This window comes from Procambarus clarkii, chromosome 85 (genome assembly GCF_040958095.1).
Source record: "Procambarus clarkii isolate CNS0578487 chromosome 85, FALCON_Pclarkii_2.0, whole genome shotgun sequence".
NCBI classification, from domain to species: domain Eukaryota; kingdom Metazoa; phylum Arthropoda; class Malacostraca; order Decapoda; family Cambaridae; genus Procambarus; species Procambarus clarkii.
In genome coordinates, this window is record NC_091234.1 from 17,519,777 (window position 1) to 17,533,347 (window position 13,571).

General features: G+C 49.8%; 1 protein-coding gene across 1 annotated transcript in view; it reads left to right on the plus strand.

Annotated features, from left to right (window-relative positions):
• The window catches only part of LOC123746651 (plexin-B), a 206,755-nt gene that overhangs the window by 52,223 nt on the left and 140,961 nt on the right, over nucleotides 1–13,571 (plus strand). The window lies entirely within an intron of this gene.

The following is a 13,571-nucleotide window of genomic DNA, read 5'->3' on the forward strand; positions in this document are numbered from 1 at the left end:
AATAGATACCTCTTAAGCTCAACAACTTAATAGATACCTCTTAAGCTCAACAACTTAATAGATACCTCTTAAGCTCAACAACTTAATAGATACCTCTTAAGCTCAACAACTTAATAGGAATCAACAACGTTGTCAGCAAATTTGAATACTTTTGGTACTCCAATACCTGCCCACTACCAAGTAACCATCGATCATCCCCAGCCAAAAACAACCTAATCATTCTACAACATAATCAACCGATGTTACAGGTAAACTCCAACTTGCCACTTATAAATTGCAAAGTTTGGCCAGGGGGAGCTGCTTGTGGTGTGATGTACGATGAGCTGGTTCTCTCTACATATTTTAAAGTGGTCCGTCGCTTGGGTGAGAGTAGAGAGAAGGCGGGTGTTGATAGCCAGGGGCGATAGTGTCTAGAGAGGCGTGTTATCGTGGCCCATTAGTGCCGGGCTTGCTGGCACCCACTAGCGAGGCTGTGTGTAGGCACTGACTGCTGGCACCAGGGCGTGGCGGGGTGGGGCCCAGTGCCACGCCTCACCACGTTTTTAACCCTCCCCCCTCTCCCCCCCTTCTCATTATACGCCGCTTTGCTCCAGTATTTACGACTTTTGCACATTTTCTTGGTGGCGTGACTCTGGGCAGGCAGCAGGGGTGAGGCGCCCGGCTCGTGGCAGCCATTACCACACATGGTGACGGCTGGTGCTTTAGGCTAGTGCTGGGGGTTGACTTAGGCTAGTGCTGGGGGTTGACTTAGGCTAGTGCAGGGGGGTTGACTTAGGCTAGTGCTGGGGGTTGACTTAGGCTAGTGCTGGGGGTTGACTTAGGCTAGTGCTGGGGGTTGACTTAGGCTAGTGCTGGGGGTTGACTTAGGCTAGTGCTGGGGGTTGACTTAGGCTAGTGCTGGGGGTTGACTTAGGCTAGTGCTGGGGGTTGACTTAGGCTAGTGCAGGGGGGTTGACTTAGGCTAGTGCAGGGGGGTTGACTTAGGCTAGTGCAGGGGGGTTGACTTAGGCTAGTGCAGGGGGGTTGACTTAGGCTAGTGCAGGGGGGTTGACTTAGGCTAGTGCTGGGGGTTGACTTAGGCTAGTGCTGGGGGTTGACTTAGGCTAGTGCTGGGGGTTGACTTAGGCTAGTGCTGGGGGTTGACTTAGGCTAGTGCTGGGGGTTGACTTAGGCTAGTGCTGGGGGTTGACTTAGGCTTGTGCTGGGGGTTGACTTAGGCTTGTGCTGGGGGTTGACTTAGGCTAGTGCTGGGGGTTGACTTAGGCTAGTGCTGGGGGTTGACTTAGGCTAGTGCTGGGGGTTGACTTAGGCTAGTGCTGGGGGTTGTCTTAGGCTAGTGCTGGGGGGTTGACTTAGGCTAGTGCTGGGGGTTGACTTAGGCTAGTGCTGGGGGTTGACTTAGGCTAGTGCAGGGGGGTTGACTTAGGCTAGTGCTGGGGGTTGACTTAGGTGCTTTAAGCTAGTGCTGGGGGTTGACTTAGGTGCTTTAAGCTAGTGCTGGGGGTTGACTTAGGTGCTTTAAGCTAGTGCTGGGGGTTGACTTAGGTGCTTTAGGCTAGTGCTGGGGGTTGACTTAGGTGCTTTAGGCTAGTGCAGGGGCTGACTTAGGTGCTTTAGGCTAGTGCAGGGGCTGACTTAGGTGCTTTAGGCTAGTGCAGGGGCTGACTTAGGTGCTTTAGGCTAGTGCAGGGGCTGACTTAGGTGCTTTAGGCTAGTGCAGGGGCTGACTTAGGTGCTTTAGGCTAGTGCAGGGGCTGACTTAGGTGCTTTAGGCTAGTGCTGGGGGTTGACTTAGGTGCTTTAGGCTAGTGCTGGGGGTTGACTTAGGTGGCGTTTCTGGTCTCACATGGACGACCTCGTCCGTTGAGGTCGTTCTGGTGCCTGACGCTGGCCCCCTACTTGGTCGACCACCACTGCTGGATGACAGGGATATGCCATGTACTTGCTTCCGCTACTATGCTTGTATCCTCGTTAGGGTCGTGGCGCTCAGCGAGGCAGTGTAGGGGGCGAGCTGCTGTTGAAACTGACAGTAGCTGTACGGCCTACTGTCAGTTAGGCCGTACAGCCTCCTCGACAGTAGGCTGTACGGCCTACTGCACCATAGTCGTGTTCATACCTGGAACATACCTGGATGAACAGTAATATGTTCTGGGTCAGTAATATGGGCTTGTGGCGACCCCTTTCTCTGCTGCCCAGGGACTGGGGTACTGCTGGACCTCGGCACCCTCCTTGTGGCACCCTCCTTGTGGCACCCTCTCCGAGGTACCCTCTACAGTACAGGTCTTCTGCTGCTTCTTATAAGCGCCGGGCTGGAGGAACCCGAGGGCGTCGACACCGCTAACCTGCTCTTATGCCGTACGCTATATCCTTTATGGATCTATAATTATGATTTGTAACGATTGGATCCGGATCATGGCCTCTCTGGCTCTGATTAGTTACGCACTCTACTCGGCTCCTGAGAGTAGAGTCCTCTTGTTAGTCAGTCAGAGTCCACTTGCTTGACTCGTGTTTCATATTTTTCCCCGTAATCGACCAATCGGCTGAAAATGCTACTTATATGGAAACAAATTTAGCATAGCAGATGCATTGATGTTTTCAATGCATCGGCTTCCATAGGTTAGGTGGGATGATAGGATGCTGGGGGTATGATATGTACTGTCATGCAGCTATTGGATTGATCCAACAGGCTGTTGCTTGGAGCGGCCTGCGAGCTCCAAGCATATCCACTACAACCCGGTTGGGCCGGCACATCTGGTAGAAATCTCAAGGTTTTCTTGAAGACTTCTACTGGCAATAATTTCTCATACTTATTGGGAGGATATTGAATGATTCGTGATGTTCAGGGATCTCTGATTGGGTACAGTCATTCACCAGGTGTATTGGGGTCCAGTAAATCACCAGGTGTATTGGGGTCCAGTAAATCACCAGGTGTATTGGGGTCCAGTAAATCACCAGGTATATTGGGGTCCAGTAATTCACCAGGTGTACTGGGGTCCAGTAATCCACCAGGTGTATTGAGGTCCAGTAATTCACCAGGTGTATTGGAGGTCCCAGAGATCCACACCTCCTCCCAGGCAGATGACTCGTGTCCGCAATGATTTAGTAAATTACGATGAGTTGCCTAATGGCGACCCAGACAGCATGAATGTCGCTGCGTTAACGGCCCTAGAGTGATCAGTAACGCTGCTAACGGTACTGTTAACGGTACTAGCAGAGCGGCAAGGTGGCCAACCCCCATGACAAGAGGTGTGCGTACAGCCTTTACTGGTACTGAAAGTATAGTGGGTGTGGAAGCCATGTCAAAGTTTTGACATTGAATTTGATCGTTAAAAATAATTAGACCGCAACAGACACGGGAATGGTTGTAGGCGGGGGTTCAAGAGCTAGTCGAGCTTGGTCTTAAACCGGGCTCGGGGAGTAGAACTCATGAAACCCTGTCCAGGTAGGTTCCAGGTAAGGTCGCGTCTCTCATCACTCAAACGATCGCAGTGTGAAAAGAAAGCCTAGCTGTTATCTCTGGGAATTCCTCCTCCACTAGTCTTCTTGAGGTTATCTTGAGATGATTTCGGGGCTTTTAGTGTCCCCGCGGCCCGGTCCTCGACCAGGCCTCCACCCCCAGGAAGCAGCCCGTGACAGCTGACTAACACCCAGGTACCTATTTTACTGCTAGGTAACAGGGGCATAGGGTGAAAGAAACTCTGCCCATTGTTTCTCGCCGGCGCCTGGGATCGAACCCAGGACCACAGGATCACAAGTCCAGCGTGCTGTCCGCTCGGCCGACCGGCTCCCTACAGTCTACAACTCCAGTCTACAAGAGTTTCATGCAATCACAGTGGAGAAAGAGGCATCAATCAACGAGGTTATTGCAACTTTTCCTCCGCATCATCGTCAGTTTATTGGCCGTAGCCCTCATGAATATCATCAGTAACCAACCGCAGCTTATCAGTCAATCGCTGGGGGGAGTAATGGCACACTCGGGGCACCATAAGGTCGGGCATGAGGGCCTAGGGTTATGGGCATCCCGACCCTGGAGCCCATGTTGGGTAGCCTCCTTCAGGAGGCTGTGCGCTAATCTTGAGAAGGGAAAATGGGTTGGGTGTGTCCGTGTGTGGGGTAAATAACTGGGGTCCAGGGGAGCCCTTGCTCATCTTGGGGTCCACGTGAGCCCTTGCTCATTTTGGGGTTCAGGTGATCCCTTACTCGTCTTGGGGTCCACGTGATCCCTTGCTCATTTTGGGGTCTTGAGGTTATCTTGAGATGATTTCGGGGCTTTAGTGTCCCCGCGGCCCGGTCTTCGGCCAGGCCTCCACCCCCAGGAAGCAGCCCGTGACAGCTGACTAACACCCAGGTACCTATTTTACTGCTAGGTAACAGAGGCATAGGATGAAAGAAACTTTGCCTATTGTTTCTCGCCGGCGCCTGGGATCGAAACCAGGACGACAGGATTACAAGTCCAGTGTGCTGTCCGCTCGGCCGACCGGCTCCCAGGTCCAGGTGATCCCTTGCTGGGTTCAGAAAGGGGCTAGAAAAACCGTCTTGCTGCCGCCATTTTTTGTATAAACCTCTTCCTATTTTTTTCTAACGTTCCTTGGGACATTATAAGCGAGCAGGCATCAAGGCATAGAGGAAGGCGAGGCGAGTTTTTGTGTATTCACAGCAAGACGTCGGGCTGAGAGCGAGGGCCATCAGCGAAGACCACGCTCGCTGTTTCATTCAAATACCTACACGTAATATCATTAAATATTGAATAAGAACTGCGGAGAAGTATTTTATTTGCGTCGGCATTGTTTAGTTCGCATCCCGGTGACCATTCCGATCAGTAAAATTATAATATTACCAATGTTCAATGATCAATTTGATGGTAAAAAATATGCTATTAATAGCTGTTATAAGGTTATCTTGAGATGATTTCGGGGCTTTTTAGTGTCCCCGCGGCCCGGTCCTCGACCAGGCCTCCACCCCCAGGAAGCAGCCCGTGACAGCTGACTAACACCCAGGTACCTATTTTACTGCTAGGTAACAGGGGCATAGGGTGAAAGAAACTCTGCCCATTGTTTCTCGCTGGCGCCTGGGATCGAACCCAGGACCACAGGATCACAAGTCCAGAGTGCTGTCCACTCGGCCGACCGGCTCAATAAGGTTGTGATTAAGGAGAAATAGTTCAAAGTCTAATGAGGTGACATGGATAATCGCTCAGAGGTGAACTCAGGTGAACACCAGAAATGTAGTTAGCCGGAGGAACTTCTAGTGTGTACCAAGGACTGGCTGTTCAGTTTAATTTGAACCCCTCTCTTGTAAGCCAGCAGATAGCAGACAGACTAACTGTTCCGTTGTTAAAGGGTGAGTTTTGTGGTACTGTTGGACAACAGAGACCCCTGTCTTCTTGAAATCGACTTCCTGTTGAGTTGAACAGAGACTGGTAACTCAAGGTACTAGGTCGGTCCGAGTTCGGTCCTAGTCGGTCCGAGTTCAGTACGAGTTCGGTACGTCTGATGTCCTTATTGTGAGCTTCCATTGTTCCGTTAACAGAACAACGGTCTCGTGTGTTGACGATCTAGGTCCGTTCAAACGGCGTCAATGTCCAGTCATGATGCTCTTCAAGACACACTGCTCTCTAGGGTGGAATATTGTTGCACAATGACAGCCACGAAAAAATCAGTAGGAGCCGTGAGGATTCGAACCCATACTCTGGGTACTCCCAAGCACACGCCCTAAACAACTAGCCTATGACATGGTCAAAAGAATTGCAACCTGAGCAAATATGTATCTATTTAGAGAAACACATCGTTTATCTGCAGCTCTTGTAAGAAGCAAAACACGTCATTCATTAGCAGCTAATCTAATTTGTTTGAGGTGCTTGAAGGTGTGACTCGCGAGCCTGGGGGATAGCAACAGGATAACGATGGCAGACCGCTTCCCAATCTGCTATCTACATCCAGTTTCACCCACATCACTGACTATATTCAGTTGCACCCACACCACATCCTCCATTGGAGCACCACCTCCACATCCTCCATTGGAGCACCACCTCCACATCCTCCATTGGGGCACCACCTCCACATCCTCCATTGGGGCACCACCTCCACATCCTCCATTGGAGCACCACCTCCACATCCTCCATTGGAGCACCACCTCCACATCCTCCATTGGAGCACCACCTCCACATCCTCATTAGCTGCTAATGAATGACGTGTTTTGCTTCTTACAAGAGCTGCAGATAAACGATGTGTTTCTCTAAATAGATACATATTTGCTCAGGCTGCAAGCCTCCTCCCTCGTCATTATCACGCCTCGCGGGAGAACCGACTGGGCGGACTAATTCTCTATCACCACACGAGATCAAGGAAGCAATGGCTCGTAGTCAGATTCCATATTCAGGATACTCGCGAAGCCAAGTTGCAGCGTAACCGGACGCGCGTTCAATCGTATTAGAATTGCAGATGAGTCCGAATCTGTGACTGGCGGATTACGCCTCAACAAATTACCGAGTTGTCTGATACCCGGGAGACGGGAGATTGTGCGCTGATGGTGATTGAAGGATGGAGGGGGGGGGGAAGGTTGACGGGCTGTTGTTTACCTTGGTAGTGTGTTTGTTTCCGGCGTATGGAGTAGTGTGTTTGGCGTATATTGTCTAGTTTCCGGCGTATGGAGTAGTGTGTCTGGCGTATATTGTCTAGTTTCCGGCGTATGGAGTAGTGTGTTTGGCGTATATTGTCTAGTTTCCGGCGTATGGAGTAGTGTGTCTGGCGTATATTGTCTAGTTTCCGGCGTATGGAGTAGTGTCTGGCGTATATTGCCTAGTTTCCGGCGTATGGAGTAGTGTCTGGCGTATATTGTCTAGTATCCGGTGTATGGAGTAGAGTGTTTGGCGTATATTGTCTAGTTTCCGGCGTATGTAACATGGTTTCCGGGGAGGACCTCCTCAGAGGACCTCTGGGGAGCGGCTTCTCTGCAACCGGCATCACGCCGTATAAAGCTGGGAGGATCTGCCGCCCAATTGCAAGGCTCTGCGGTAATCCTTCGAGGTGGTGTTTGTCGTGGTGGAGGGAAGGACCGTCTCTGTTCCCTCAGTCTCTGACCGATTTGCTCCAGTATCCCCCGGCATGTGAGCTCCTGCTACTGGGGACAATATGGGAAAGGGGATGCTGGGGATTTTCTGGGGCCGTGTGAGAGGCGGAAAGAGGATAGGAGTTGGGGGAATAGATTGGGGAGGGAAGGAAGGAATTATCAAGGGAAAGCGCCAAGGCATTACGACTATATAGCACTGGGAAGGGGTCAGGATAAGGATTTGGGATGGGACGGGGGAAGGAATGGTGCCCAACTACTTGGACGGTCGGGGATTGAACGCCGATCTGCATGAAGCAAGACCGTCGCTCTACTGTCCAGCCCAAGTGGCGAGGGAGGGAATAATTCTTGTTAATGGGGAAGGAAATGTGCGCTTCTTAGGTTATATTGAGTCTTCTCCCACGCTTGCCCTTGAGCGATCTTGTTTAGAAAAGGACCTTGTAGTACAGTGCACGCGGGCTGTGGTGGGTATGTGGGCCTGCGGGCCGCTCCAAGCAACAGCCTGGTGGACCAAACTCTCACAAGTCAAGCCTTGCCTCGGGCCGCTCCAAGCAACAGCCTGGTGGACCAAACTCTCACAAGTCAAGCCTGGCCTCGGGCCGGGCTTGGGGAGTAGAACAACTCCCAGAACCCCATCAACCAGGTATCAACAGTGGTCTGCGTTCTCGGCTCTCGACCCAGGGGGCATGAGTCCCAGGGCATGACACAATGAATAGGTTTCCTTTCACCTGATGTCTCTGTTCACCTGATACTCGGGGATTTTGGCAACTCCTGTAGCCTGCATCCAGTTAGCAGCAGACCTAGCGAGGACCTCGATCTCCTCATCCCCGACAAGTGCTCCTATTCTTGCAAGTTCCTTAAGATAGCTGGCACAATTGACCTGCATTCTATAAGTCTTCCGGGTCCTTGTCTGTAATACTTGAAGATGTGGCCACTATTGACTGTAATACATGAGTAACGGGTGACTGAGAGCGCGTGAAGATGCGTTAGAATGTCTTAAAAAATGTATCTTGAAGAGACTGTCTAGTCAGAGGCGCAGTATTACCACCCTTTGGTATTTGTATCACAGAAATGAATTTGAACGAACTTCATAATTTTTGAGGGAAAGCTGGGAAGGAGAGTAGCAGTGACAGTTAGGTTCATCAGCCGGTAATGAGTGAAGCTTGGCCATGTGCTTGGCCATGTGCTTGGCCATGTGCTTGGCCATGTGCTTGGCCATGTGCTTGGCCATGTGCCTGGCCATGTGCCTGGCCATGTGCCTGGCCATGTGCCTGGCCATGTGCCTGGCCATGTGCCTGGCCATGTGCCTAGCTGCGTGTCTAGGTACCAGAGTAGACACTCTAAGAATCAACCAAAGGTAAACACATTCGTAACTCTCACACAGTTCTATATATTTTGTCTTGACAACACTTAATCACTCTGTCTTAAGAATTTATCACCAGTTTGATCTAATTGGTTTTATCTTTTGTTTCAGGTGAGTTGTGAATTGTTATCGGATCTTAAGTTATCTCAGGTAAGTACCTGCTCTGATTGTCTGATAAGCACGCGTGGTTGATAGGAAACATTTAATTTAATTTTTCCCTGATGGCAGACACCCACCATCTCTGTTTCCCCCTCCCCCCCCCCCCCCTCCACTATACATATGTATTCTCCAAATGCTCCTATATAGGATCCTATTCAGAGCATGCTAATGTGGGTTTTAGCTGCCACGGGAACACTTCTGCCATCGACAGGAGTTTGAACACTATGCTGTCTAGACCACTCAATCTTTCTCATAGTCTAGCAGACCTCAACCTCTATGCTGACGGCCGCTGTCTATGCTGACTGCTACTGTCAAGGACACTCGGGAGGGAAGCATGCTGAATGCTTTGTCACACTCATATGAGGAAAATATCTATTACGAAGATGCGGAGGGAGTGTTTGATGGGTTAATTACTGCTCTCTCCCTCTCGCCCCCCTACCCTACCCTCCACCATACGCTTACCCCAGCATAATGTTCCCCACCACCACCACTCACCCACCACCAATCACCCACCACCAATCACCACCACACCCTATCACCACTACCACCACCACACCCCACACTACTCGTATCAGAATACAGCTGTAACTCATCCAAACGTTCCAGCCTGGAACGACAGACTGTATGTAATCCGTTGATACATATTGAAAGTTCAGAGCCGCTGTAGAATTTGCTTACATGCTGTTTAGGCAAGCCCAAAGTGATGTATTTTTTTATGATGTGGCCGGATTTTGCTTTGACCTTTTTCATTATTCTAGTTGCATATATGATTTGTTTATAGGGTTTAAAAATGATAATTATATTTGCGTCACTTGCCTTTGTAATTAATTTATATCTGAACATAAGAACAAAGGTAACTGCAGAAGGCCTATTGGCCCATACGAGGCAGCTCCTATCTATAACCACCCAATCCCACTCATAAACTTGAAGTAATATCTTTAACACATACGACCCCTAAAACCAAAAATATTTGGAAAATTAGCATTTTTAATTTACAGCATGTATCTCATTTTAAATCGTTCATTTTAGTTTCTGAACCTAACTGATGAGAGAGGTAGGCGTGTTGACGCACCCTGTGGGTAGATGATTTGTGCTAGGCTGTCAAGAAGACTGTAGTGGGAGGCAGGAGGCCAGTTACCTCTGCCACTCCAGGCACTTCAGGGCTCGAGTCCAAGGAGCCCTTAAGATACACTCCTGACGGGTTTCATGGTGCTTATGGAATTAGCACCGGCTTGGTAGGGAAAACGTGTCGACCATTTATACTCAACATGTACTGCAAATCGAGGTTATCCCAGGATAGGAAGTTATCCTCTCTTGCTGCTTGGGAGACGTCTTGGGAGCGAGCGCAAGGCTTGGTCAGGTCCGTCCATGACATCTGCTGGAGGTGCTGAGGGCACCTCCTTCCCCAGCTTAAATAAGGGCTCTGTTTCACTATCATCCTCTCCATTTCTTTTTTATTGGCCCAACGCCTGTAACACGAGACACCTGCGGCCTTTTGTCTTAAGGGTCGAGAGTCATCACACAGGCGAAAAAATGTGGATTGAATCTAATAACTATGAAGCAAGAAGTCTAAGGTGGTTGGGCCAGCCTGGTAGGACAGGATGCTGCTGCTGCCTGTACGATAACACAGGAAGAAGTGTGTTCCTGGCCGCCTAATCATGGTGCTTGCTTGGGACGCCTCGTGCACACTGTTGCACTACACTGCAACTTGGAGTTCCGAGGCTCTTATCATCTTGGGAGTCCTAGCTCATAGATAATGGTAAATGAAAATCAATTAGGTAATAGGCAGGCGGTGTCATCTAAGGCGTGCTGTTGGAGTTGCCAGTACGGGCCAAGTTTATCGACACTTTAGTCCGCTGACACGAGACGAGCTCGTGTACCCCCACGTCGTTGGTAACGACGTGGGGTTAAGCTGTTGAGGTTGCGTGAAAGAAAGAGTGAACAGAATGCGTGTGTGTGTGTTGGGGGTTGAGACATAATTACTCCCCGGCACCTGTTGTCAGCCGAGCCGCCACCCAGGCGGCCGCCTCCTTGCCTCGGACTACAGTCATGCAACCAACCTTTTTTTGTTTTTGCTACGCTGAGCACTCAGCAGTTTCTCCAGGCTCTTTATACTATGGTGTTGGTCAGAATAATCAAAGGGGAGTAGGGAGGCAGAGGTATGCTTAGTTGGTGTCTCTCGGTGAAAAGAGACGGTGGAAGAGGTCAGAGTCCAGGTACAGGGAGGAAGGAAAGGTCACTAAAGGCTATGGTTTAATGTCCAGGGAAGACTGGGGGTCATTTTATTGGTGGCTGGGGATTAAACTGGCTATTCATTCGTGAGGTAGCAATTGCTTGTTGGCAAGAATGCAGCCACGAGGCCTGGAGGCGGGTGTAAGACGCTTGTGGATATCTGGGAAAAAGGGGACGAATGGAGTCGCTTCAGCTGGGATCCCAAATGATGTAACTATCTGCCTGGTCTTGCTTGTCTGTTACACCTGCCTTGCTTGCTTGCCTGCCATACCCGCCTTGCTTGCTTGCCTGCCATACCCGCCTTGCTTGCTTGCCTGCCATACCCGCCTTGCTTGCTTGCCTGCCATACCCGCCTTGCTTGCTTGCCTGCCATACCCGCCTTGCTTGCTTGCCTGCCATACCCGCCTCGCTTGCTTGCTTGCCTGCCATACCCGCCTTGCTTGCTTGCTTGCCTGCCTGCCTGCCTGCCATACCCGCCTCGCTTGCTTGCCTGCCATACCCGCTTCGCTTTGTCTTGTCCTGTGTGTGTGTGTGTGTGTGTGTGTGTGTGTGTGTGTGTGTGTGTGTACTCGCCTAGTTGTGCTTGCGGAGGTTGAGCTTCGGTTCTTTAGTCCCGCCTCTCAACTGTCAACTGGTGTACAGATTCCTGAGCCTATTGGGCTCTTATTATATCTATGACACTTGTGTATGGAGTCAGCCTCCACCACATCACTTCCTAATGCATTCCATTTGTTAACTACTGACAAAAGTTCTTTCTGACGTCTATATGGCTCATAAATATACCAGCTTTTCAAACCGTTGGTTGTCTAATGTACTGACTTCTGATCTCTATTCCTCTATCACATATATTCCACTAACTATATTCCGCTCTAATATATTTGTTAGGAGCCCAGTAGGCTCGGGAACCTGTACACCAGTTGATTGACAGTTGAGAGGCGGGACCAAAGAGCCAGAGCTCAACCCCCGCAAGCACAATTAGGTGGGTACAGGTCTTAGGGAGGCCGCACTTCAGTCCGTCCTCCTAAGGTTTCCTAATGTAAAGAAAACGGTCAATTTAAAGTGTCCTCTCCTAACCTGCCAGAGGACCCAAAACAGAAAACGGGACAGTACTTTCACGAGCCGCTTTCATTTTCTAGTACGATGAATTTTTGGCCTTATGTAACGCATACGAACGAAAAGCGACGTTCTTTGTAGCATAGGTTGGTCAGCTAGGCGGGAGGTGTGGGAGGAGGAGCGGGGCATAGGTAGGAGCGGGTGGGGGTCGAACCCCTCCCCGTCCAGCCCTCAGCGACCAGGGCTGGCTTGTAGCCACATGATTGATGAAGGTACTGGGGTCGTCAGCACACAGGGACCACATCTTCTGTCCCCTAAAACTACCCGTCATCGGTGATTCGCTTCCCTTACTCTAGCATTCCTTCAGTCACCTTCACCTCGATAATATTTCAGACTTAAGCTCTTAAATTTTGCCCCGAGGGGCGAGTTTATTGGGCAGCGCCACTCACCTTGTGAAGAAATTAAGCTCTTTAGCCCAATCCGGGATCATGTCGTTTCTGAACATATTATTATTATTATTAACATCTTTATTGACAAAATTAATTACAATTTTGCCTAATCTGAGGATTTTGATAGTCTTATTAAATTGAGGATAATGCTGGTATTCACTGTCACGCAGGACAGAGGGTCATACATAAGACAATAGGTCTAAACTGTAGGCTGAAGCACATATATATCATGGTTACAATCAATGTTTTAATCTAAACATATATCCTAACTAGCCAGAGGGAAATCCCCCAATCCTTCCCCAATCGAGTCCCCCAAAGAAAGAGAGAGAGAGAGAAGATTAAGCCACCCAAAAGGTGGCTTGGACATGAATAGCCCATAAGTGGTGGCCCTTTTGAGCCATTTCCAGTATCAATAGATGATACTGGAGATGTGTGGAGGTGCGACTGCACCCTGCGTGACGGGAGATGTCTCCCGTGAAGAGTCCCCCAAACTCTCCCTCCTTTTAGAGTAGTCCTTATCAGCGACGAGAGGTGACGTGGGAGTGGCTTGTGTACAGGTTTATGGGTGAGTTTATGAGTTTCTCATGAAAGCGAGTGAGAGTTTGGTGGTTAGTGCGACGGCTGTTGGCCTCCTGGGGCCAGATTCATGAAAGCACTTACGCAAGCACTTACGAACGTGTACATCTTTCCTCAATCTTTGACGGCTTTGGTTACATTTATTAAACAGTTTACAAGCATGAAAACTTCCAATTCAAGTGTTGTTATTGTTATAAACAGCCTCCTGGTGCTTCGGAGCTCATTAACTGTTTAATAATTGTAAACAAAGCCGCCAAAGATTGAGAAAAGATGTACACGTTCGTAAGTGCTCGCGTAAGTGCTTTCGTGAATCTGGTCCCTGGTCGCTACACGACTCCCCCCCCCCCCAAGATGCTAGGATAACAAGGGGATGGACGAGCCCCACCACTTCACTTCTCGCACGACCCTGCTTAGTCTTGCCGCCGCCTCTCCAAGACGAAGAAAGCCGCAGGAGAGAGAGGGGTAAGTAAGATGGATGCCGCAAGTGGAGATCTTGTGATTGGCTGGAAGAGGTTGACGAAAATATTTTGAGGAAGGTTTATGCTAAAGATCATTATAGGTGGTCGCGGGATGCGAACTGGTGTCAATGAAGGAGATGATCCGATGTTTACGGATGAGGGATCGGTAGAAATGTGTTGGATGAAAGGGTCTGGACGTGGCAACCCGTTCTCGCA